The sequence below is a fragment of the Protopterus annectens genome, chromosome 3.part1 (genome assembly GCF_019279795.1).
Source record: "Protopterus annectens isolate FY-2018-M chromosome 3.part1, PAN1.0, whole genome shotgun sequence".
Taxonomy (NCBI): domain Eukaryota; kingdom Metazoa; phylum Chordata; order Ceratodontiformes; family Protopteridae; genus Protopterus; species Protopterus annectens.
In genome coordinates, this window is record NC_056732.1 from 371553380 (window position 1) to 371578404 (window position 25025).

The 25025-nt window shown below is 42.9% G+C and overlaps 1 protein-coding gene across 4 annotated transcripts in view; it reads left to right on the plus strand.

The window, feature by feature from the left end:
• The window catches only part of WIPF3 (WAS/WASL interacting protein family member 3), a 1105312-nt gene that overhangs the window by 432941 nt on the left and 647346 nt on the right, over window positions 1-25025 (plus strand). Inside the window, exon 1 of one of the 4 annotated variants that reach the window (XM_044066829.1) lies at window positions 21525-21543. The exons of the other annotated variants lie outside the window; for them this stretch is intronic. The gene's annotated coding sequence lies outside the window, so the exon portion shown is untranslated. Of the gene's footprint in view, window positions 1-21524; window positions 21544-25025 lie in introns of those variants that run through there. 4 annotated transcript variants of the gene reach the window in all.

Sequence of the window (25025 nt, forward strand, 5' to 3'; positions counted from 1 at the left end):
AAATGGAAGTTTCAGGGGAGGGACACATCCACCAGCATTGGGATTGGTGACTTCTTGCTTTTTGCAAGACTGCTTCCACAGAGTTTTTTAGCAGCTTGCTTCCTGTTTGGTGCATTATGTATAGTAAACATGATTGTGGAAGTGTGATTTTCCTTGTCAGATTATTGGTCCATTCAACCCATTAATGGGTTTGTGTAGTCTAAGCATTTTGAATTCTTTCAGCCTGCATGTATATAAATTGACTCATAACACATAATTTGTAACATTAAGCACTTTCTGCCAAGTGGCACCTTGAAGATGCATGGCAAGAGGTCCTTCTGTTCATCTGTTGCGGTATTCATAACATGAGGGAGTTCCCCGCTATAGGGTACCTGACATCGGCCAGTATACAAAAGACTTTACTACTGTGAGGTGACTGGTTCATCACATATAGGCTACAGTCGGACTTTGGCCATAAAAGTGATATACCTGTGCACCATCCTCAGAACTTCTCTACTGCCAGATCCAAATGCCAGATTCTAACGTACAGTCTGACTGTGATTTGTTTGCGATTCTCCAAAATTCAGATAAGTGCCCCTTTGGGGAGTTTTTTGACTATTGATACTGTCTTTGGTAAGGGTTCATGTCATCCAAGAGGGGCAAGTGTCAATGTGGACAACAGATTCCACACAGGGATAGCCACCTCCAGTGTCTGTTCTGCCTAGGCCTAAACCACAACCACAAAAACTGCTCTATTTGTCATGCATTTGTCCTTCCTAGCTATCTACCTTGAGAATCAGACTTAAAGCTGCTAGCAAAAACCGCTATGGAGGGATCCTTGGGGCCCAAGGCTGAGTTGATTTTGAAGCAGAAGGCCAAAAAGCAAAGGCTTGAACCTTCTGCTACGCTTCTGGATACTGATGTCTCATTTGAGGCGGAGGAGAGCTTGGTGTCCCACTCGGTTCACAGCTCAGAATTGCAGGCTGAACCTGACATCCAGGCCACCTTGGATCTGAGCATTAGCATTTCTGCAGAGGCTGAGCAGGCATCCATTTCGGATGTCCAGGAGGAACCATGGCTCTTGATTACAGAAGGACCTAAGGGGAACTCCACAGATCCTTGTTAGGGAAGAAGTAGATTTCAACCTGATCAAATGCAGGCCTATATCAGGCCTTCCTACTCTACATAAAGCAGACCTGCATGGGGAAAAAGAAACAAAAAAACAAGCATTAATATCTACCTAAAGAACCCAGCTAGTGATTGGCAGCAATTCACTCAGGGCCTTTTCAATGCCGCTATGTCACTTAGGCCTCCTTCAGGTTTTACAGCCCCCTCCACCCAGTACTGTCTCTCCACTTAAAAGAACTAGGGAAGAGGATACTTCTGAGGAAGAGGCATCTTTATGGGATGAATCCCTGGCTTAGCCTTCACAAATCCCTTTCCCCCTGGATTATACCTCCCCAGAAGAGGAATCAAATGGTACAGACTCACCAGTGGAAGACTTGTCCTTTTGAGAGTCCACTTTAAATAGGATAGCACCCAGGTATCTGACGTACAGAAAAGATACTATGAGCTATTACAGGTGGAATCCTCTAGCCCATCAGCTATCCCTCCTGTCTTGCCTTCCTTTCTCAATGCTTTTGCCTTAGCTTCACAGGCAGGAGATTCCCAATCACCTATCCCCAAAAAACCAGACCACTTCTACAAGGTCCCAGAAGACTGCAAGTTTCTCTTCAGATGTCCTTCTGCAGACCCATTTGTAATTTCTGTGGCTTGTGACAAGCCATCAAAATTGCTGCCCTCCACTATCTTACCATCTGATAAGGATAGTAGGATCCTGAATAGACCATGCAAAAAAAGTGTACACTTCTGCCATTCTAGCATTCTGGGACATAAATTAGCAAACACATATGATCAAATTCACTTTAGAACTTATGTCCCAACTTTCACAGGTAATTGTAGGCTTACCTGACTCAGAAACTAAACCTTGATTAGTGATTCTTCTCAAGTAGCACATCACTTCATAAAATGTAGCTATGATGCTGCAGATGCTTCTGCCAGAGCAGCTGCTTCTGGATCAATGATAAGAAGATTTTCTTGGCTAAAACTTCAGCCCTTACCTGAGGACATAAAAGCCAGATGTATGGGTGCTCTTCAGGACAATTCTGACTTGTTTGGACCTGCAGCTGCTAACCTGTTCAAATCATTGCAGGAAAAGGGTAAAGAACTGCAGAAACTGAAACATATTTTTCTTTCCCCACTACCCAAGTTGCAAAGAAATTATCCTGCAAAGCCTGTATTTGTGCGTAGACATTCACATCACACATACAACCCAGAACAAAAAAAAGAGTGACAGGAGGCCCCAACAGTTTAGTGCCCCACTGGCAACTCTGCCATCTAAGCAGCCCTTTCCAAACAAGCTGTCCTCCCTCTGACTGCTTTCTCCGTCCCTCTTACCTAGCGCCTTCCCGTATCCCTACCAGCCTGGGAAGCCATAACCCAAGATGCCTAGGTCCTCTCAATTGTTCAAAAAGGGCAATTCACGGAGTGGGATCAACTACTCTCCTTCAGAGGCATCCCTCAACCTCCCAGGGAACAACTTGCCTTTTTCCCAGATGTTCTGCTAGGATCATTTAATCATGGGACCATCCACAGTGTCCTCAAAAATCAAATAGGCAAAGGATCTTATTCCATGTTGTTCCTGGTGCCCAGAAAGGAAAGTCCCTGAAGACCCATCCTTGACCTCTCCCATCTCAATACCTTCGTACGTGTACCCACTTTCCACATACTGATCCTCCAGACTGTGTTCCCATTCATTCCGCTACAAGCCTTCATGCTGTCATGATTACCCTGGATATCAAAGATGAATATCTGCACATTCCCATCCATCCCAACTACAGGGCCTTTGTACACTTCTCTCAATCATCATGGCATTTTCAATTCTGTACCTTGCCCTGTGGGCTTTCTACTGCATCAAGGGTTTTCACCAAATGCCTTGATCCTCGGATTGGCCACTGCAGACTCAAGAAATACACATCTTTCCATATCTGGATGACCTTCTCCTTGTAGCTACGTCCACAGGTGAGTTGGAATGAAATATTGCCTTTACCATTAATCTTCTACAAAATCTGGGGTCACCATAAACTAAAAAAAAAAAAATCAGTTCTCACACCTTCACAAGATACATTTTCCTGGGGTACAGGATACAAGCAGATCTTATAAGGGTCTCTCTTTCCCCACAAAATGTACAGGACCTTATTGCTTACTACCAAAACATTCTACTGGTTTACCACATTACAGCCAGAGTTCCTCAGCATCTTGGGCCTCATGGCATCCACCATTCCCATGTTCCCCTTAGCCAAACTCCACATGAGAAAATGGCAGTGGTATCTAAAATCTGTTTTGATGCAACACCAGCACCCCTTAGAACTCTACATTCTCCTCATCCTCTGTCTGATGGTGGATATGTCAACTGTCACTCAACCCAGGACTACCCTTACACCCTCCTGCTTCTCGTCAAGAGATCTGCACAAGCACCTCAGACATAGATCAGGGAGCAAACTTCAGCCACCTGAAAGTACAAGAGATCTGGTCTCCCTCTCAGTTGAAGGAACACAGTGTAAGGGAGATGAGGGCACTGCTATTGGCCATACAGATCGTCTACCCCATATTCCAAACAGAACCTCTAAAGCTGTTCACAGACAATATGATAGTCCTCTGGTATGTGAACAAACCTGGGGAGACCAAAGTCTATCTATTATGCAGACTCGCTCTTCAGGCTTGGAAGCTGGCAAAATTCCAGGTAACCCTTCAGGCAATGTAAATCACATCCTCTCTGAATTGTATGACAGATTACCTGAGCAGGTTTCAAACACCACTCCATGAATGGATGCTTCAAAGAGATGTGTATCTAGACATTGTCCACCAGTGGGGTATTCCTCAAACAGACCTTTTTTCCTCTCCTGTGAACAAACAACTTCCAAAGTTTTATGTCAGAGAACCCCATCCGTTGGTCTGGAAAGTGAATGCCCTTTCTTTCTCTTGGAAGGGATTTTTCTATATGCATTCCTTCCCCTTCCTCTCCTACCAAAAGTCCTGTGTAAAATTCAGCAAGACAAATCAAACATCTTGCTGGTGAAACGCTTTTGGCCAAGACAGCACTGGTCCATCCTCTCCTGCATTTAGACAAGGGCAGTCGCCATAGGTTACCTCACATAGTGGACTTCCTCACACAAGACAAAGGGACTCTCATCTATCCCCACTTGGTGACTCTTCAGTTGACCCTGTGGGTGATAGGGTACCAATTCCTTTCAAACACCTACTCTTTCAGCAAGTGCTGACAGTCCCTCAGGAGGTCAGGAAACCAAATACCAGAAAATCTTACTTAGCAAAATGGAAGAGATTTTCAATCTGGAGTCTGAAATGAAATTATGCCCATTAGCAGTGGAAATTCCCCTGGTTTTGACTTATTTGTGTAAATTGCTCAATGGTGGTTTGGCTTACTGTTCATGTAAAAGCCCATATGTCAGCTGTATCTGCCTGTCTGCCTCTATCTCCCCCTAAGCTAGCAGATTTGAGGCACAACAATTTTTTAAAGGCATCCTACACCTTAGGCCAGCCAGGAAACCTGTTCCGCTTCCTGGGAACTTAACTTTCACCCTTCAAGCCAGCTTCCTCAACTTCTTGTCAGTACTGTCCCTGGACAGCTCCTAGCCTTAACTTCAGCCAGATGAGTGTCTAAGCTACAGGTCCTTATGGTATCTCTACCCTTTCTGGTCTTCCACAAAGACAGGGTCTCCCTGCTCACAAACTCCAGATTTATGCCTAAAGTAGTTAATGACCTATCTCTAAATCAGTCCATACACTTACCTACCTTTTCCCTTATCCTAAGAACTCTAGTAATCTACTTTATATGTCCACAGGTAACTCGGATTTTATTTGGATAAGACTAAGGCTATTAGAAAGTCAGATCAGTTTTTGTTTCTTACCACCCCAGGGCAATGGGGTGAGCTGTGTCCAAGCAGACTGTTTCCTCTTGGATTTCCAACCAAGCTGTGTCCAAGCAGACTGTTTCTTCTTGGATTTCCAACACTATTTCCTTCTGTTACACTCACCATGGTAAGACTCTCCATTCCCCATAGGGCTCATTCCACCAGGGCTGTTGCCTCTTCTGGTGCCCTTTTCAAGGTATTGGACACTAACACAATTCTTGAAGCAGCTGCATGGACCTCAGTCCATACCTTCACCAAACACTATAAATGAAATGTAATTTCTAAATGTAGAGCAGGGTTTGCCAGAGCCATATTGCAGAGCTTCCTGGAAAGGTACTCTGCTGCACCTTCCTTCCTTACTTGATGAGCTTTGGTATTCTCCCTTATGTTATGAATACTGCAACAGATGAGTGGAAGACATAGAATAGTTGTGTAAAATCTTACCATAATGATAGATGTCCTTCTCTTCACTGTTGCAGTATTCCTATCCCTCCCTCCTTCCCCCCTGGCCTTGCTTCTTCTTGGATTATTCTTACCCTGCTTCCTTAGGCTGGCATTATTCCTGGAGCCGTCAGTTCTGAGGATGGTGTGTACATATACCATTTTTATGGCCAACATCTGATTGCAGCCTGCGTGCTACATACCACGCACCCTACAGTAGTAAAAGTCTTTTGTATACTGGCCAAGGTTGGGTCACCTACAGCAGGGAACTCCCTCATGTTATAAATACTGCATCAGATGAATAGAAGGACATAGAATAGTTGTGCAAAATCTTACCATAATGATAGATGTCCTTCTCTTCACTGCTGCAACATTCCTATCCCTCCCTCCTTCCCCCTGGCCTTGCTTCTTGGATGATTCTAACCCCACTTCTTTAGGCTGGCATTCCTCCTGGGGCAGCCAGTACTGAGGATGGTGTGTGCATACGTCACTTTTATGGCTAATGTCTGATCACAGCCTATGTGCGACATACCATGCACCCTACAATAATGAAGTTTTTTCTATACCAGCCAACGTAAGGTCACCTACCACAGGGAACTCACTGATGTTATGAATACTGCAACAGAGAAGAGAAGGACATCTGTCATTATGTTAACATTTTTACACAACTATTCTATCTTTTTTACTACAACAGGTAGAGTTAGTCACATTCTAGGTCACTAGAGAACTGGCATGTTTGAATGCTTCTAAAAAGAAGATATGGACTCCAGATGTGGTCAGTCAGCAGGAAGGAAATAAAGTTTTATATTCTCAAGTGTTATTGTGAAATAATAACCATAACTAGTGCTATTTCTGCAGTTAAAGTGTTTCCTATACTATGAAAAGGGCTTCCTTTGCTTGGTGCTTCAGTAAACATATGTATACAGAATCATAGAAAATACAAGGCAAATGGACTTTGTGGCCATTTACTCTTTGCCAGTATCCTCTCTTAGACCTTATCTCCATTTTCAAGGACTAACAGACCATGCATGCTACAGGTGAATTTTTGGATACTCATCCAGTTGTCTAACTCCTTTCTGAAGTTAGATAATGTGTCACTTTGCTTAATTTGCTGTGGAAAATTGTTCCAGACAGAGGGTGAGAATTGCGCGACATAGTTGTCTCTCCAGTATGTTAGTTTGTTGAAGTAAGTTTAGATCCCTGGTTGTAGTGCTAGTGGGATTGTTTTAGGTGTTAGGTTACTGGATCACTAGTGGCCTGAAAGGCAAGACACGACACAGATACAACTTAAGGTGTCTATACAATACCTTTATTCACTGCCCTATAGACTCATGTACTTTGCATTAAATCTGAGTTCAGTGTTTATTATTTGCAGGTTAGAAAGTATGATTTTGCTTGTACTGCACTGTGTAGGAGGACAGTTTTACACTTTGTGCTGCTCATCATTACTGCTTATATAATGCTGTTGGTAACGAAATACTGTGGGAATACATTCAGAATGTTTGTCCTGTCTTCACTGTAGAGCAAATGTGAAGCTGCTTTATTTAAGTAAGGGACTATAGGGAGTGTGAAGCTCCCATGTAGGGGGTGTGGAGAGTTTTTTCCCTCAGATCTATGCATTTTATTTTGCCTTTTGTTGTTGTCAGTGTTAGTGGTGCTTTGCTGGTAGTGGGTGTGATGTTTGTGTCCTCACTGTTTTATCTTTATCCAGCCAACCATTTTTTTTAAAGTAAGAGGGTCAGTTGCCATGCTATGTGGAATTTTAGGGATATGGAACATATTTATTTAGTTACCTGTTTTGTTTTATCCTATTTTTTTTGGCTCCACACAACAAACCATCAGCTGCTCCTCAGAGCATCTTCTTGTCCACTTGGCCTACTAAGCCTCTAACTTTCCAGGATTGTTTCTGAACCATATTCAGGACGGTTGAGGAGACTGAAGTCCATGGAACAGTGCCATGTTGCTTTTAGGGAGTGCCTTCCCTTTAATTCATAACCCCTTTGCATCCACATGGTAATTTCCTGTGGGTGGATGTGCAGTGGACGTCAGTGCTGTTACAACCCTCATTTTCACAAGGAGCTGGTGCTAACAAGACTGCCCTCCCCACCAAAAGGCAGTACTATGCACTGTTATCTTCCCAGTGCCCACCAGGGACATCAAATCTGCCAGTGTACCCTGAGGATGCGCTCCACCCTACTCCCCCCTCAGGATTGGCATGCCCATCCTCCCTGTTCATGACATGAAGCACCTTAGACAATTTTCCAATTTGAGTCATCTGGGACATAGTCTTGGCTTTATCCCTCTGCACAGATATGAAACATGTTTTAACTGCAGCTGCATTTCTGTTCCGTCCTGTCACTCCTCAAACACTAAATTTGTACATATAGATTTTCATTTCTCATAAACTTCACAGTATAGACACTTGCCTTGGGATTCTGAAACATTGCAGTCTTGATTGTGCCAGTTCTCAAGTTTACTGTGCATATGCAACAGGCCCCAATGCTTATTAATAGTGAACGTAGCCAGGCAAGTGTGTATGAAGAGCAGCTCATTAAATATCCTGGTTGCAGTCCTGCAAGGACTGCAGGAAGAGTATGTAAGAATGCAGTTATGGTGCAGGGAAGTATTAGTAGCAGTAGTACTCATTCATTGAGCATGAGTGCCGAGGGTGCTCTGCACAACCTTGCACAGCTGCAGCAACAGAAATAACACATGTGTTAGCCTTATAGGGTCATGAGGCTTGTGTATTAATCTAGTCTTTGACACAATTGTGTATATATATATATATATATATATGTGTGTGTATATATATATATATATATATATATATATATATATATATATATATATATATATATATATATATATATATATATATACACACACACACACACACACACACACACACACACACACACACACAGGGAAGATCACTTGTGGACGGTAGTAAGGGAATTAAAATGAAGCTGGGATAGCAGAGTAGGTAGCAGGGCCTCACAAGCAAACATGCAACACTGACAAGACTAAAATTGGACGTGGTGAGTGACCCAACCAGGGATGTGGAACAAAATGGAGAAGAGAGCATAGAGCAGACAGATATGAATGTTATCTAACTAAAGATAAAAAAACCCACAAAATAACATACAATGGGTATGAGAGAAGAAAATGCAAGTACAACATCAGCAGAGTCTGATCACTTCACTTGTATTGTAATACAAATTTCAGGAAACAAGTACCCTACTGTAACAAAAATGTGCCTATATGAAATTCCTATGGGACTTGAACTCACAACCCTCTTTACTTGGAGTGTGCAAGGCACAGGCTGAGGTATAGTAGCAGTTAGGAAAAAAATCCTAAAAACACACTGCATTTGGGTATTACACATTTGCAAAATGAAAGAATAAAAGAGACAAAAAACATACAACTTAGAGGGAACATGATCCCACAACCTCCCTCATTAAGTATGCAAAGTACTTCAAGTACAAGACAGTTCAGATACAGAAGCAGTAAAACAAAAGGCATCAGAAAGCATGCAGCATTTGGACATTACTCACTTACAGTAGTGAAAGAATAAAAAAAGACAAAAACATACAACTGAGGAGACTTGAATCTATAACCTCTCTCATTTAGTGTACAAAGCACTTCACGTGGAAGTTGAGCTACAGAGGCAGTGAAACAAAAGGTGTCAGGGAAGCACACGGCAGTGGTTGGTTAGAGTCTTGCAGAATGAAACCATACAATCCATTGAGGACTTGAACTCACAACTTTCCTCACTTATAGTATGTACAAGCTGAGCTACAGAAGCAGCAAGACAAAATATGACAGGAAAGCAGTTGGTGGTTACAAATCTGCAGAATGAAAAAAATAAAAGCATATAACCCTGAGAGGACTTGAACCCACAGCCATTTACACGTGTAATGTAGAAATAACTTAATTTACAAGTTGAACTACAGATGCAATGAGATAAAAGGTATTAAGTAAGCACTTAGCAAATAGTGGTTGCATACTTGCAGAATGAAAGAATGAGAGAGCCAACAATGAACCATCATGACTAGCACTTTTAAGGTCTAAACTATTTCCACAGGTGCAATTGGCATCATGATTCATTGAATGGGGAACTAATAAAATCTGGACAGTTAAACCCTATATATTGTGCACATACTGCCATGCAACAACTCTTACATCATACGTGTGGCTGCTGCTGTCTGAGGCCACTATATGTTTTGCATGATAGTGGTTGTACTTAGTAGTTTCTATGCACCTTGACTGACACCTCTACTTGTATGTAGTGCAGGCCTACCTGAAGTATGTGATACAAGTAGGGTAGGAGGTGTGGAGGTGATTGGTTGTACATGGACATCAATGGTGATCTTTGCCACCCACAAAACACACAACAATCGCAAAAGATAAACTAATGAATTGGAAGCCCTAAATGGGCACGTGTAAGCATACCTCTCAACTGTCCAGATTTTTGCCCGATTTTTTTTTATCTTTTTCTCATAAAATTTGTGGTTTTCTGGCAAATCATTGAGGACTGATATCACTAAATAATGACAGACATTTTAGTTGTTGACTTCATACCATTCAGAAAATGCATACTGACGCAAAATCAGTTATTCTTTAAGTTTTCTGAATTTATAAGAGCAGTATATAACATTTTATTTATTTCTGGGGCTTTGTTCCCTAGTTAATTTTGCTTCTGTTTAGAAGTCTTGTGATAAGAAGTTGAAAGGTATGCATGTGATATGAGTTTATCTATTTTATGCCTAGGTTAAAGGGAGTATGGGAAATAAATGAAGAGGGGAAGCAAGCAGAGAGTTGAACAAAAGGTGAGCAACAAAGGAATGAGCGGGGTGGAGAAGATCGGGTAGATTTTTCTTGTGAGACGGGTACCCATTTTTCATGCATACAATGAAGGTAAGTTGGGGATGGAGGGGGGCGTAAGAGGAAAGTAAGAGCATTAGGCTAGGTAGCAGGGGAATCACAGACACGACTGATAGAGTATGTGGTAGCTCAGAAATGCAGGGGAAACACAATGGTGAAGAAGTCTTCAAACAGAAAGAAGGCAATTTGGAGGGGGGGGATTTGGGGAATTGAACAACCAAAAGGTGTGGGCATAGACACTCAAGGGAGGGGAACAGCATGATGGGGCATAGGATGAGGTGTCCACAGCTGCAGTCTCTCCCAGCTGCAACCCAGTGGCAATTAACAATCACGCTTGGTCCTGTTACCACTGTACTTTGTGTCAGTTGGTAGAGATAGCACTGCACAAAGACATGATTCATCAACTCACTGAAGTAGTTTTTCCAACTGGCTAATTTGGACATCCAACCTTCTGTCGATCATCTTCCCATAATGTCAGCTAACTGATGATGACTGGCAAAGGTGTCACCTCGACTGACACCTCTACTTGTATGTAGTGCAGGCCTACCTGAAGTATGTGCTACAAGTAGGGCAGGAGGTGTGGAGGTGACTTTAGTAGTTTGGGACCCAGATGTGCTGAATACTTCTGGTGATGGTGGCACTGGTTCTGCCACCTGTGGAGAACCAACAGATGTTATCAAGTGGATGGCTGCAGGTTGTGTTACTGTTGCATCTAGTACTAAAATGGAAAGAAAAGAAATGTATGTAATAGAAAGGATAGTGACAAAGTGGATATGAGAGTGAAAAGTACAAATGCAATGAATAACTGAAGCTGATATATATATATATATATATATATATATATATATATATATATATATATATATATATATATATATTTATATTGCCTCTGACAAAGTTATACCTAACATACTTGAAGGACCAACAAGCAATCCTCAGTTTAACAAGGCTGTTAGCATATACAACTGAGACGGTGACTTGAACCAACACCAGTCATCGCTTGCATTCTAATAGAGGATTAATGTGATAAGCTCCTTGGACAAACCAACATGGGTCTTTAGTTCTAGACACAGTAGTGATGTCTGAAACAAATGAGCATATATAAAGAAATCATGCTGTTCAAATATACAATGTGAAGTTGTTCAATCTCGCCATTCATTCATCACTGATGGGTTCCACGGCTGTTAGCAAGCTTGAGGTTTACCAAAAGCTCGAGACCTAGCCCCTTATCCCATGATGCACTGCCTGGAATACCTCAGATCTAGTTTGCCACAGCACAGATCTCGTGTGTTTCCAGAGCTCGATTCCTTTATTGGAAAAAGATAGGATTTACGTGGACCCCCACAAGTCTTCTTTCATCAATGCCCCATTTTATGGCACCACTCTCTTTGGGCCTAAAGTGAGGGAAACTCTCACCAGGAGTGAGCAAGATGGGAAGACTCTGTCTGCCATCGGAGTCCGTTTTGTCACCCCTATGCGGCCTTATCCTAAAGGCACTAAGGGAGGCAAGATGTGGTTCTGAAAATCTCACACACGGTAGAGGGGGCCCGCAGCATCAAGGTGACAGAGGTCAGTTCTCTGGTCAACCTTACCAGCGTCCCTAAAGGGAAGTCTGACTGTTCTACTCTGGAGGCAGTCAGGGGTTGCTTATCCCTGTACCCCTATGCCTGGCTAAAAATCTCCAATGACAAATGGGTACAGAGAATAACTTCCAGAGAATATATCATATCATTCACTTCCTTCCCAAAAACCCTAAGGAAAATCTCGGATGTACCACCCCATTACAGGGAACAAGCAACTTCAGAGGTCCAAAAGTTGCTAGAAAAAAAGAGTCATCCAGCCAGTCTCAGCAGACCAAACAGGATCCGGAACTTACTCAAGGTTCTTTTTAGTACCAAAGAAAACAGAAGACTGGAAACCTATATTGGACCTCAGCAGACTCAACCAATTTGTAAAGAAAGAAACGTTCCGGATGGTCACGCTTCAGTCTATTCTTCCCTTTTAGGGAAAGACAATTGGATGTGCTCGATAGATCTCAAGGATGCTTATTACCACATAAAAATGGACAGGGCATCCAAGAAGCACCTGCGTTTCCGGCTGGGAGCCAGTCATTATCAGTTTCGAATCCTGCCCTTTGGTCTCACTTCAGCCCCCAGAGTGGTCACCAAATGCATGGCAGTGGTAACGGCTTACCTGAGGTGTCTTGGATTCCAGGTGTTTCCATATTTAGACGATTGGCTCCTTTCCGCCACCACCAGGCATCAACTAGTTCTATCAAGAGACCACACTCTGACTCTCTGCAATCAGTTGGGCATTACCATCAACTTCGAAAAGTCTGCCTTATCACCATCGCAGCATATAAACTTTATAGGAGCAGAGTTAGACACCTCAACCATCATTTTAAGGCTACCATTAGAAAGAATCACCCTGCTGCATCAGCAAATCAGCTCTCAAGTATCAAAGACCTAACATCATTAGAAGTGTTAAAAATTTTGGGTCTGATGGCTGCTGCAATCATAGACATTCCTCTAGCGAGAATGCATATGAGAATTCTTCAATGGTTACTTTTCACTCAATGGTCTTACCAGGAGCTTCCCATGAGGCACACAATATTGATCACAACCTCCATCCTTCTCTACAGTCTCTGCAGCTCACAGCTTGGCTGGTCCAGTTCCCGTCATAGCCAGGCTTGATAATATTTCTCAGGAGACGAGACACATCTTGTTGTCTTCCCAAAAGCCTTCCACCAGAAGATTATACTTCAGCAAATGGAAAATATTTTCTTTATGGGCCTCCAAACAGAACATTGACCCTTATAAAGCACCCATGTCCTCCATCTTAGAATTCCTTACCATGATTTTTAACAAAGATTCAGCAGCAACTACAGTACGAGTTCAAATGGCTGCCATTGCTAACTTTCACCTAGGAATAGACTGATTTAACATTATGACCCATAAGCTGTCTAGAGCCTTTCTCAAAGGGACCTTCCACATCAGACCACCAGTGAAAGTTCCTTATGCACCATGGAATCTGAACTTACTATTGTCCCGGATTATTCTTCCTCCCTTTAAACTAGCATCATCCTGTGAAATGAAGTTCTTATCATGGAAAACTCTGTTTCTAGTGGCCATTACATCTGCCCATAGAGTTTCAGAGCTTCAAGCCTTATCTATCAGACCACCTTATTTGATTTTTCACCCTGATAGAGTATCACTCAGAACAAATCCTTCCTTTTTGCCTAAAGTTTGTTCCGAAACTAATATTAATTAAGTCATTGAGTTACCAGTCTTCTTTCCCAACCATTCTAACAAAATGGAATATATGCTACACAAACTTGATGTTCACAGACAGCTCAGATTTTATCTGCACAGAAGTAAATATATTAGGAAATCAGACCAACTCTTTTTAACCTTTTCAGAAACCAGAAAAGGTAGGTCAGTGGCTAAAACAACTCTATCTAAATGGTTATCGGGTTGTATTGCCTTTGTTCATTCAGTTGCTAACATTCCTTTTCCTCAAAAGATTAAAGCTCATTCTACCAGAGCAGTATATCTACATCTGCTGCTTTTCAAGCCAAAGTGCCTTTAGATAATTGTGCGGCAGCCACTTGGTCTAAACATCATACCTTCATCACTCATTACAAAGTGGATAAGGCCTCCAGGGATGGGGCCTGTTTTGGGTCCACGGTCCTGAGAAATGTACTTCCGTGAGCCACCCGAGATTTGGGGTGCTAGGAATGCTACCCATCAGTGATGAATGAATGGCGAGATTGAACAACTTCACATAAAGAAGTTATGAACTCACCATAACGTTCCATGTGAGTTGTTCTATCTCGCCTTCATTCTCACATCCCTCCCTCCATCCCCCACCTGGCTGACAGTTGACCTGGAATCTAGCTTCATCCTGGTTATGCATTCCTTTTTATTTTTTGTTGGAATAATTATTATCTGACAAAAGTAGTGCACGCAGCAAACAAGATCTGAGGTATTCCACGCAGTGCATCATGGGATAAGGGGCTAGATGTCCTTCAAGGATGCATCTGCAGTCCTTACAAATAGGTTGTCCTGTCGTCAGGCAGCCCTTCGGTCAGCCGGATTCCAAAGTCTGGGTCCGGCTTCGGCTGGTGTCGCACTTCACCCGACGTCATCGCTGCAGTTTTTCGGGTATAAAGGCATCAGCCGACGCCATTTTCCCCAGTCTTTCTTGCTGCGTGGCGCCCGAAGCAGAAGCTGTTCGCAAGTGCCGGTCGGTCAGATCCAGAGATTGCTACTACCGAATACTACTTCGAAGACTTCTAAAAGGCTAAGTACCCCGTTGGGGACTCTTTCTTGCCTCAGCCGATGTCAGAGAAAGTGAATAACTGTTTATCTTGTGGGAAACAAATACCTCATAAAGATTTCCACTCCTACTGTATACATTGTTTAGGCCCAGACCACGACGTAGCAGCTTGTTTAGCCTGTGCTTCTTTTAACCGACGGACGCTTAGACGCCAGTCGGAGTTTGCTGAACAAATTTTCGGCTCTGATTTTGCCTATATTATGCCGTCGGATCCTCCGACAACGCAAACAAAAACGTAAAGAAAAGGACCGACACTCGCGGTCCGCGGTTTCGAAACCGCGATTAAACAAACGCGGTGTCTCGGTTTCGGCGAAACCGAGCAAGCGGTTCTTCCTTCAGCCGAAACCATGCCTTCTACCGAGGCCTCTTCTAACCTGGTAGAATAAATCCAACCTTCTGTTGCGGTTTCTCAGGAATTATCAGACACTACTCCCCTGGATATTTCTACCCCTGCACGTGGAGCTGCTAGGCCTCCTGCAGCCATGTCTATTAAGGCCTTTGCCAGGGCTAAAGCAGCCTCAGCTTCAAAAACGGTGCCTGCCAAACCCCCCTCACACAGGCCCAGCACCAGGTTCCATATGCTTTCTTTGGCTGAGGATCTAATTTCTTTAATTCGTGGATCCAAGCCTCATCCAGACAGGACCTCTCTCCCACCTCCAGAAAAGAGGCCTAGAGCAGAGCCCCCTGAGCCAGTATCCGCAGATGATTCCTCTGATGACTCAGAACTTACAGACCCTCCTGAGGCTACTTATTCCCCTTACAAAGACTCTGATGCTGAAGAGTCCATTCCTTCAGCCTCTCCACCTGAGGAATTTTCCTTTGGGGAAACCTTGCATGCTATGAGGGAACAATTTCAGTGGCAGGGCCAAGATTTCTCAGACTCCAGAAAAAGGCTTAGAACCTTTCTACATTTGCCACAACATAGGCCTTTAGCTATACCTCCAGTTCTTTCTGTTGTAGATGATGCATTTAATGATGCTTGCACTGCTCCTGACTCATTACCTCCGGCTCCTGCTAAGCCCGATAGGTTCTACAGGGTCCCGGACACTCATCACCATTTATACAAGGCTCCTTTTGCAGATCCAGAGACTATCTCCCAGGGCCCTAAAGCAGTAGCAGCTACTTCTTCTAAAAACCCCCTCCCCTCTGAAAGGGAATCCAGGTCCTTAGAGATGGGGTAAAAAAGTTTACACTTCTGCTACTTTGTCAGCTAGGGCTTTGAACTGCCAGTTTCACATGATTCAATATCAAGAGTTTATACTTGACCAGTTAACTAAAAAGCTGTCCTCTGAAGAATCTTTAGATAAAAAATATGTTCAGGAAATGGTACATAACATACAACAGGTTAGTAACCATTCTTTAAAATGTGGCTATGATGCACTGGAGGCTTCCTTTAGATCAGCCATGACTGGCACAGTTATCAGGAGACATGCATGGTTGAAAGAACAGGCATTACCAGACCATGTCAAATCAAAGCTTTTGGATGCACCCATGGACAAGGTCAATTTATTTGGTTCACCTGCACAATAGGTACTAAAAAAGATGGAAGAGAAGGCGAAATCTGTACAAACAGTGAAAGATTTCTTACAGGTTCAACCTCCAAGGTTTAGCAGGAACTGGCCCTCCAAGAATTGGTCCTTTCCGGACTCCTCTAAGACACAAAGGGGCAGGAATAGGCATTCTAGAGGCAGAAACCAATCCAGGGGTGCCTACAGGGGATGCCAGTGGCAAGGCAACTACCAGCGATGCACGGACGCAGCCACCACCACTACAACTACTCAATCACAGTGACTTGACAGTGGCACCGCCTACCAGGGAACAACTAGAAGCACCCTTAGGCGGAAAGCTAACCTTATTTTCAAAGAACTGGCATTGCATCACAAGGGAAAAATGGATTTTACAAACTATAGACCAAGGTTACAGGTTCCATTTCCATACTCTACCAGGAAAGAGAGGAATGCCAAACCTACCACCTACTCAAAGGGCAGAAGCTCTAAAGCAAATATCTCAGCTATTAAGAATGAGAGCTGTGGAAAAGGTACCATCTATGGAGCAAGGAAAGGGATTTTACTCCAGACTCTTCCTGGTACCAAGAAAAGAAAACAAATGGAGACCCATTCTAGACCTATCCGCTTTAAACACATTCCTCATTGTTCCAAAATTCAAAATGCTGACCCTACAGCAGCTTCTTCCCATGGTGGGCAAGGAGTCTTGGCTGGTAACTCTAGATCTCAAGGAGGCATACCTGCACGTCCCCATACGACCAATTTGCAGAAGATACCTCAGATTTCTTGCAGGATCAGAGCATTATCAATTTTCAGCATTGCCCTTTGGCTTATCTACTGCGCCCAGAGTGTTTACAAAATGCCTGGCATCAGTAATTGCTCATTGCAGACTTCAGGGGATCCATATTTATCCCTACCTGGACGACTGCCTGATACAAGCGGACAACAAAAGCAAGCTAACAGAAGACTTGCAGAGAGTCATTTACCTGCTGCAAGCCCTGGGATATACAGTCAATATAAAAAAGTCAAGGCTGATTCCATCCCAAAGAATAACCTTTCTGGGTGCAGAGCTGGACACATCAAAACAAATGGCATTCCTAACTGCAGAAAAGAAAGAGCAACTACCTCTCTACTTCTTGGCATTAACAAAGCAGAACCATCTAACTGCAAGAAAAGTACTGCAAGCCCTAGGCTTCATGGCATCCTGCATAATTCTGGTCCCTCATGCCAGACTGCATATGAGAAAGCTACAGTGGTACCTAAAGAATTTGTGGTCCCAACACAAGCACAGCCTAGAAACCAAAATTCCAATAATCCCATGCCTGAAGCAAGAGTTCCTGTGGTGGGCTCAGGCCTGTCAATCAAACACAGGATTACCCTTCTGCAACAGTCAACCAAGCCAAACCATCACGACAGATGCCTCAGACCTCGGTTGGGGGGCACACATGCTGGGCAAGTGTATACAAGGCTTATGGACTCAAGACCAGCTACGCCTACACATAAATCTAAAGGAAATGCTGGTAGTAAAATTGGCAATCCAGTCATTCAGACCATTTCTCCAAGAAGGTCAGTTGATGATAAGGACAGACAACACCATAGTTATGTGGTACATCAACAAACAGGGAGGCACACATTCATATCCTCTATGCCGGCTGGCACTGGACCTATGGGATGTGGCTCTGAGCTACAACATTCAGTTACAAGCAATTTTTGTACCGGGAAAAGAAAACACTCTAGCAGACATATTAAGCAGAACTACCACAGATGCCCACGAATGGATGCTGCATCCGGACATCTTCAAAGCCATCACAAGAGAATGGGGATTACCACAAATAGACTTGTTTGCATCCCCACTCAATCACCAGCTAAAGAAATTCTGCACAAGGACGTACCACCCACTTGCTTGGAAGGTGGACTCCCTATCTTTCAGTTGGAAAAACCTGACAGCATACGCATTCCCATCACTTCCTTTGATGCACAAGGTGCTTCTGAAGATCAAAGAGGACCGTCCAAGGATCATTCTGATAGCTCCAGACTGGCCAAGACAACTATGGTATCCATTGCTGAGGAGCATGTCTCGGGAACAAATATGGACACTACCCCTGATCCCATTACTGTTAACACAGAACAACTACAACATCCTGCATCCAAACCTGAAAACTCTGCAGCTAACTGCCTGGAACATTACATGACAGCAATTAACCCAAATTTATCCCAAAGGGTTAAAGACATAATCCTGGAGGCTCGTAGACCTTCAACAAGAAAGAATTATGCAGCAAAATGGAAAAGATATCTCATTTGGAGTACTGCAAAGGGAGAAGATGTGACACTAGTAAACATAGCCAACATCCTGGAGTACTTGTCAGAGCTCTTCCATTCAGGCCTGTCCTATTCTTCCATCAAGATACATGCATCAGCTATTTCAGCAGAATACAGCTTGGATCCTCCTGTCTTCTCACCCTCTGCTCAGACAGTTTCTGAGAGGAATTAAAAATGTAAAACCTCCCAGGAAACCACCATTGCCAGCATGGGACTTGAACTTTGTGCTAGAAAAATTGACACTTCCCGAACCAGAAGCAACAGCAGAATTACAATACTTATCCTGGAAAACTGCTTTCCTGCTGGCAATAACTTCAGCAAGAAGGGTCTCTGAACCACAGGCATTAATGGCAGTGCAACCCTTCCTGATCTTCCATCAAGATAAGAGTGTCCATGAGAACAAATCCTACATTTATGCCTAAGGTGGTATCCAGAGTGTCATTAAATCAGGCTATCCACCTACCTACATTCTACCCAAACCCACAGAACAGGGGAGAAAGACTCTTGCATACCTTGGATGTGCATAGACAATTACGCTACTACCTGGACAGGACCAAGTCCAATAGAAAAACTGATCAGCTTCTGGTAGCATATGCCACAGGAAAAGAAGGAAAGCCAATTTCAAAACAGACAATCTCCAAATGGATAGGAAATTGCATTAGATTTTGTTACTCCTACCATGGAAAGGCAACTCCAGAGAACATCAGGCCTCACTCCACAAGGGCTACAGCCACTACCACAGCTTTCTTACGAGGAGTGGCTACCAAGGACATTATAGAGGCTGCTACTTGGACCTCCGTGCATACATTTGCCAAGCATTACAATTTACCTTTATACTCTGGATCCCGAGCAGGTTTTGCCACTGCTGTTTTGCAAGGGATCCTAGCTACACCATAATTTCTACTCTTTCCTCCTCCCCTTGTTTAGCTATGGTATTCTACCCATTTGTAAGGACTGCAGATGCATCCTTGAAGGACATAGTACAGTTTTGTACCTACCATAAATGTAGATGTCCGATAGGAATGCATCTGCAGTCAGGATTACCACCTTCCCCTCTGAGGTACTCCTAGGGTATTTGCCATCTTTCAGCTAGCTTGGGGGGGATCTATTATGGTGTATTTGTTTGTATGTATGTACATACATGCTTATTTTATGTGTTTGCTCTTTACTATTTGGAAACATTGGCATTTATCCAAATTTAGCCATCCAAGAGGGCACCTGGCATCTGGGGCAAGAAACACTGAGGAAAATGGCGTCGGCTGATGCCTTTATACCCGAAAAACTGCAGAGATGACGTCGGGTGAAGTGCGACACCAGCCGAAGCTGGACCCAGACTTTGGAATCCGGCCGACCGAAGGGCTGCCTGACGACAGGACAACCCATTTGTAAGGACTGCAGATGCATTCCTATCGGACATCTACATTTATGGTAGGTACAAAACTGTACTGTCTCGAGCTTTTGGTAAACCTCGAGCTTGCTAAGCTCCAAACCCATCAGTGATGAATGAAGGCGAGATAGAACAACTCACATGGAATGTTATGGTGAGTGCATAACTTCTTTTTTCATTCACAGGTTAAAAGGAAGGAAAAAAGTATACAGACAAATACTGTCCATGACAGATGTCCACCAACTCAGTAACGTTACTCATACACATGCCCATGCCTAATGGTATAGTTAGCATAGTGACACAGAAACCTCAACTGAAACATTTTATGAGAACACAATGGGGCTTTGAAGGCACAGGCATCCTTAAAATATGGGAGCATGTCCTTAATATCCTGACCTACTTGTCCAAGTATATGCCAAGATGACTGCAAAAGCATGCTAATTAATATTCAACAATCATGCTGTTGTTATCTTTGACCTATGGCAATTATCTCAGAAGTGACAGCAATTAATGAAAGGTTGTACTGTTTTAAAGTGAATGCCTCTTGCTGCTAACATTAAAAGCTGTACATTCTGAAGCAAGTATACTCAGCCAATTGCTCTTGATGTTCCAATCCCCTCCTGAGCAGTTGCATATTCACTTCAGTTTCAGCAGGAACTGTAGAAATACAAAGAGCACTGTGTAATATTTGTGGTTGGCATGCAGTGGCAGGTTATATGCATAGATAAGTTCAATTTACAGTACCTAGCTGGTGATCTTTGTTTAACTTCACTCTCCCTGGAGTAGGAAATCATGATTATCAGTGTAGGAGGTCAGAACTGTGGCACCTCATGCAACTGTAATGGTGACGGTACTGTTCCCCATGTGAGGGATGCCAGTGGCATGTTTGACAGCCTTGGCTAAATTATTCCATGTTTCAGTTTTATACTAAGGCCCTTTATAGCCCTCCAGCAGAAGCCTCTGGCTGTAATCTTGATGGAGGAGGTAAAGAAATATTCTGGACTCCTCCTTATGCCACCATTACACTCTAAAAGAAACACTGCTTTCTCCTCTTTCAGCCAGCATAGCTCAGCTTGAAGAATCTCAGTGACAAATTGCAGAAAATTGGCATCCATATCTGGTCTTGTGTTTCCCCTCTGCTGAGCAATGTTGGGCATCAATGGGTGCCTCATTTGCATTATGCATGACAGCCTCAGAAAATGTAGGCACTGTGTTATTATTATAATTATTGTTATTATTGTAATTACTATTATTATTATTATTATTATTATTGAGGTTCACAGTAACACTTCAAGGTGTGAAACGTGGCACTCCTTTATCCCTGGGTATCATACACTACAGAAACTCTGTTTACAGAAGGTTAGATTTGCAATTACTTACCCACCCCCAAGAAGTATGACCTGGACCACACATAGGCAGTGTTACCCACAGTGATTCAGCTGTGTGTAGATTATTGAGGAGACTATACTGCAATAGCTAGCAAATATGCTCATTGTGCAAACATGTGATTTAGAAACAATAATGAGTTGAGGCCTAATTAACATACTCATTGTGCCCAGCCAGGTGAATCTGCTGTGTGGCAGCAGGTGCAGAGCTTCATTGTTCTATGGAAGAAATTGTAGTGTACAGCGTTTGAAACTTTCAAAAGTTGAATTTCAGAAGACTTCCTTAGGAAAAGTATGATTTCTTGTTGTACAAGGTAAGTGCTACTTTTTACAAGTCCATCATTTGTACTGCAGCTGCTTTTAGATGCTACTGGACTGGTTGAGATAATAAGCTGTATGTTTGTTGGTATTTCTAAGTCTATTGAGAAAGGTGAATTAAGAGGAGAATTGCAAGTCTACAGCAACTGCTGGTTGCAGGACTGTTAAGCTTAATGGGATCAACATCCATGAGCACATACTCGGAGCACAGTTGAAGACATTCATATTGTATGCATGATACCACTTTTAGTAAATACATATGATTACTGTATTTAACACAGAATGTTCATATCACCTTGGTCAGTTGCAATAATATATAATTGTTTTGTGAAGTGCTCAACAGTAAACTTAAGTGCCCGACATTAATTAAAGAGTGTAAATACGAGTATTGGACTGTCAGTTAGGATTTGTCAGCGCCATGCAGAAAAAAGCTGGTAATTCCACTGTTTTCCATACCAACACAGCAATGCCTAAAAAAATAAATAAATAAATAAAAAAGGCAAGCAGGAACTTGCTGCTGAAACTGTTGGGATATCCACATGTAAGTCAAGGTTTTGGATGCAGATGATGAGATACTACTCCAGGCCTTAAGTCTTCATGAGTGATGTGTCCCCCTGTCTCCATGAATAATGGTCCTTGCCTTGCATGCAGCCCACTAGAACTTCTGAGGCTGCGACAGATGTCAGTGCGGTTGCTGGCCACAGCCAAGATTTTGAAATGTTTTTCCACAGGGACAGTGATATTATTCATGCCTTTCAGCAACAAGCATAGCCTCAGACACAGGAAGGCAAGGAAATAGGTGTGTGGGGTATTGAGTGTGGGGATAGAGAAGTATTTGGCTTCTCTCAAAGGTAATGGCACCTCTGCTGAGTCCCACAGTGCAGTACTGGATGTTGGGGCAGAACTGGACAGTCCCAAAGACAATCCACTGTAGATACACAAAAACAGCTCTAAGCACTTGGAGTATCAGTCCTATAAGTCCTCTGCACTCCTTTGTTATTGTCAAACATATTAAAGCTGTCTGATTTACACTATACAGGTGCATCAAGGCTTTAACATCCACAGCTATCTCACAAGTTTTGCTACTTGTTCTCATGTCAGTATTTATAAAACTCGGTTGCATGTATACTTCTGTAATTAGGTCATACTTACACTGGATATTTTTTTACTTTGGTCTTTTCACTGGTGATTCTTTATCCAGCATCAGCACTGTGAAACTGCCCCTTCCCGATGCTAGATGATCTGTAGCCTCTGATAATGATGGCAAGGATGAGCTGGCACAGTGTTTGTGTGCTGGTCACAGGGAATTTGACGACTTCATCTCCAGCACAGTCCACGGACACAGTCTCTATGCATACAGATACCCAGGCTAATCATACTTCACAGGGAGGACAGGTTAATAGGGACACTGTCAATCAGGGAAGTGTGCTGGCCTCCAACAGGCAGATGTCAGAATCTGACTCATGTTGACATTAATGACCTGAGACATACTTGCATGGACTATATGAAGACAGACATTGTTGATCCCTCTGCATATGTGTCACAGGCAGGTATGTGCCTTGCATTGAGCAGCATTCTACCTTCACCAAAGATGATGCCACAGTATAAACAAAAATGATTTACATCAGTAATTTGTTTAGTTTCTGGTGTCTTTCTAGGGGGATTCAATATTTGTCAGCATGGAAGGACCTGGTTATCAAATCACCTTGCTTTGCAATGGAAGGTATGCACCTCTCTCCCCTAGACTTCTGAATATTGACTAAAAACTTATCCACCTCCTTACAGTATTTTTAGGCAATGCCAGATTGACAAACCTAATGACATAGCAAATAAAACCCAAAGAAACCTGAAGGTTTTACTGCTTAACTCTAAGAGCCCAAACAAGAAACAGTTCACTCTGGAGAATATAAACAACTGCGCCTTTAACAAGGCATGATTAAAATCTGCAGAAAGTACTCCAGCAGTGCAAGGCTGTAGTGCCTTCCACACATTTAGACCATCAGCTGCACAGACAGGGACAAAAGGGGAGAGAATCTCAAACTATATTAGCAGCAAACATAGCTCTAATTTGGTTAAAAAGGATGATGCCCTGTAATTTATCCACATGCAAATCACCATAGACAAAGTCCCATACCATATTCCAGCAAGCTATATATAACCCTCTATGTCCCTGGAATCCCATAGCTGGTACCTAGACCTACTGGAGACGCACACCATTAAATCAAATACCATATTCATGGGAGAGTTTAACTACCTCAGTAAAGACAAGAAAACATACACAGCTTCATACTCACAGGCACAGTGATTCTTGGACTGTATTAACACAAATACCCTTAACCAAGTTGTGTGCACTCCCACCAGAGGTTCAAGCATACTAGACCTGGTACTCACCATTATGGGAGAGCACTGACTCCCCCCATCCCACAGTGTCATCACAAAGCTGTTTCCTTTAAAATTGAAATCAACTTGGTAACCACAGCAAACCCTGTAGCAGTTTGAAACTATTTCAAAGCAAATCTCATCCTATTAAGTGATACTTTGTCAAAATTCACTGTTCTTTCCAACCCTACGTTGACAGCAACCTGTGTAGATTTACTCAGATCCTGTACAATCATGTAAGTAGCTGTGTAGAGGTTGCTGTACCTTCTAGGTGTAAGCCCAAAGCAAACTCTAAAAACAGATCATACTGGTGGACTCCTAACCTTAATAGGGTATATAGCAAAAGGAAAAAAAGTCATGGCTAATATCAGGAAGAGCAACTTCCATAAAGATTGGAGCTCTCTAATTAAACTAAACAGGAAACAAAAAGGAGTAAGCCCAGCAAGGCCAGTTATTAAGTCAAGATTAGCTTCACAGGCTGAAGACTTTGAAGCACAAGGCGATCTACAGTTATGTCTAAAATCTCAAAGGCAGCACACATAGGTGTGTCGAACTGGTGATCAGTGGTGCCACCTTCATTGAGCAGAGTGATGTAGCCGAATTTGCTGGCTGAAAAATTCAGCTCAAACTTCAGCTCCTACCACCCCCCCGCCTCTGCCCATGAAATACCTACTAGTATAAGCCCCCAACTACTAAAAAGGAACAGGTCCTGGCACTGCTCACCAAGACCAAAAATACAGCTTCAGTGAGCCTTGACAATATCCAGGGATGCCTCCTAAGTAGCCTAAAACATGACCTGTCAGGACCACTTGAGTGACTTTCTAACTGTAGACTCGAAATAGGCTTTGTAGCATGAGACTGGATGACTACAACTGTTATCCCACTTCACAAGTTGGAATATCAACCAACCCTGGGAACTACAGACCTTTTAGTCTGAATTGTCTGGTGTGAAAAGTGATGGAATGAATTATCATGGAGGTGATCAACCAAGACATAGGCAACGTTCAGACACTAGACTCAGTCCAGTTTGGCTTTTGTCAGGGGAAAGTCATGCCTACTAAACCTTGCAAATTTCTTTAAGGTCACCAGGGAAATGAAT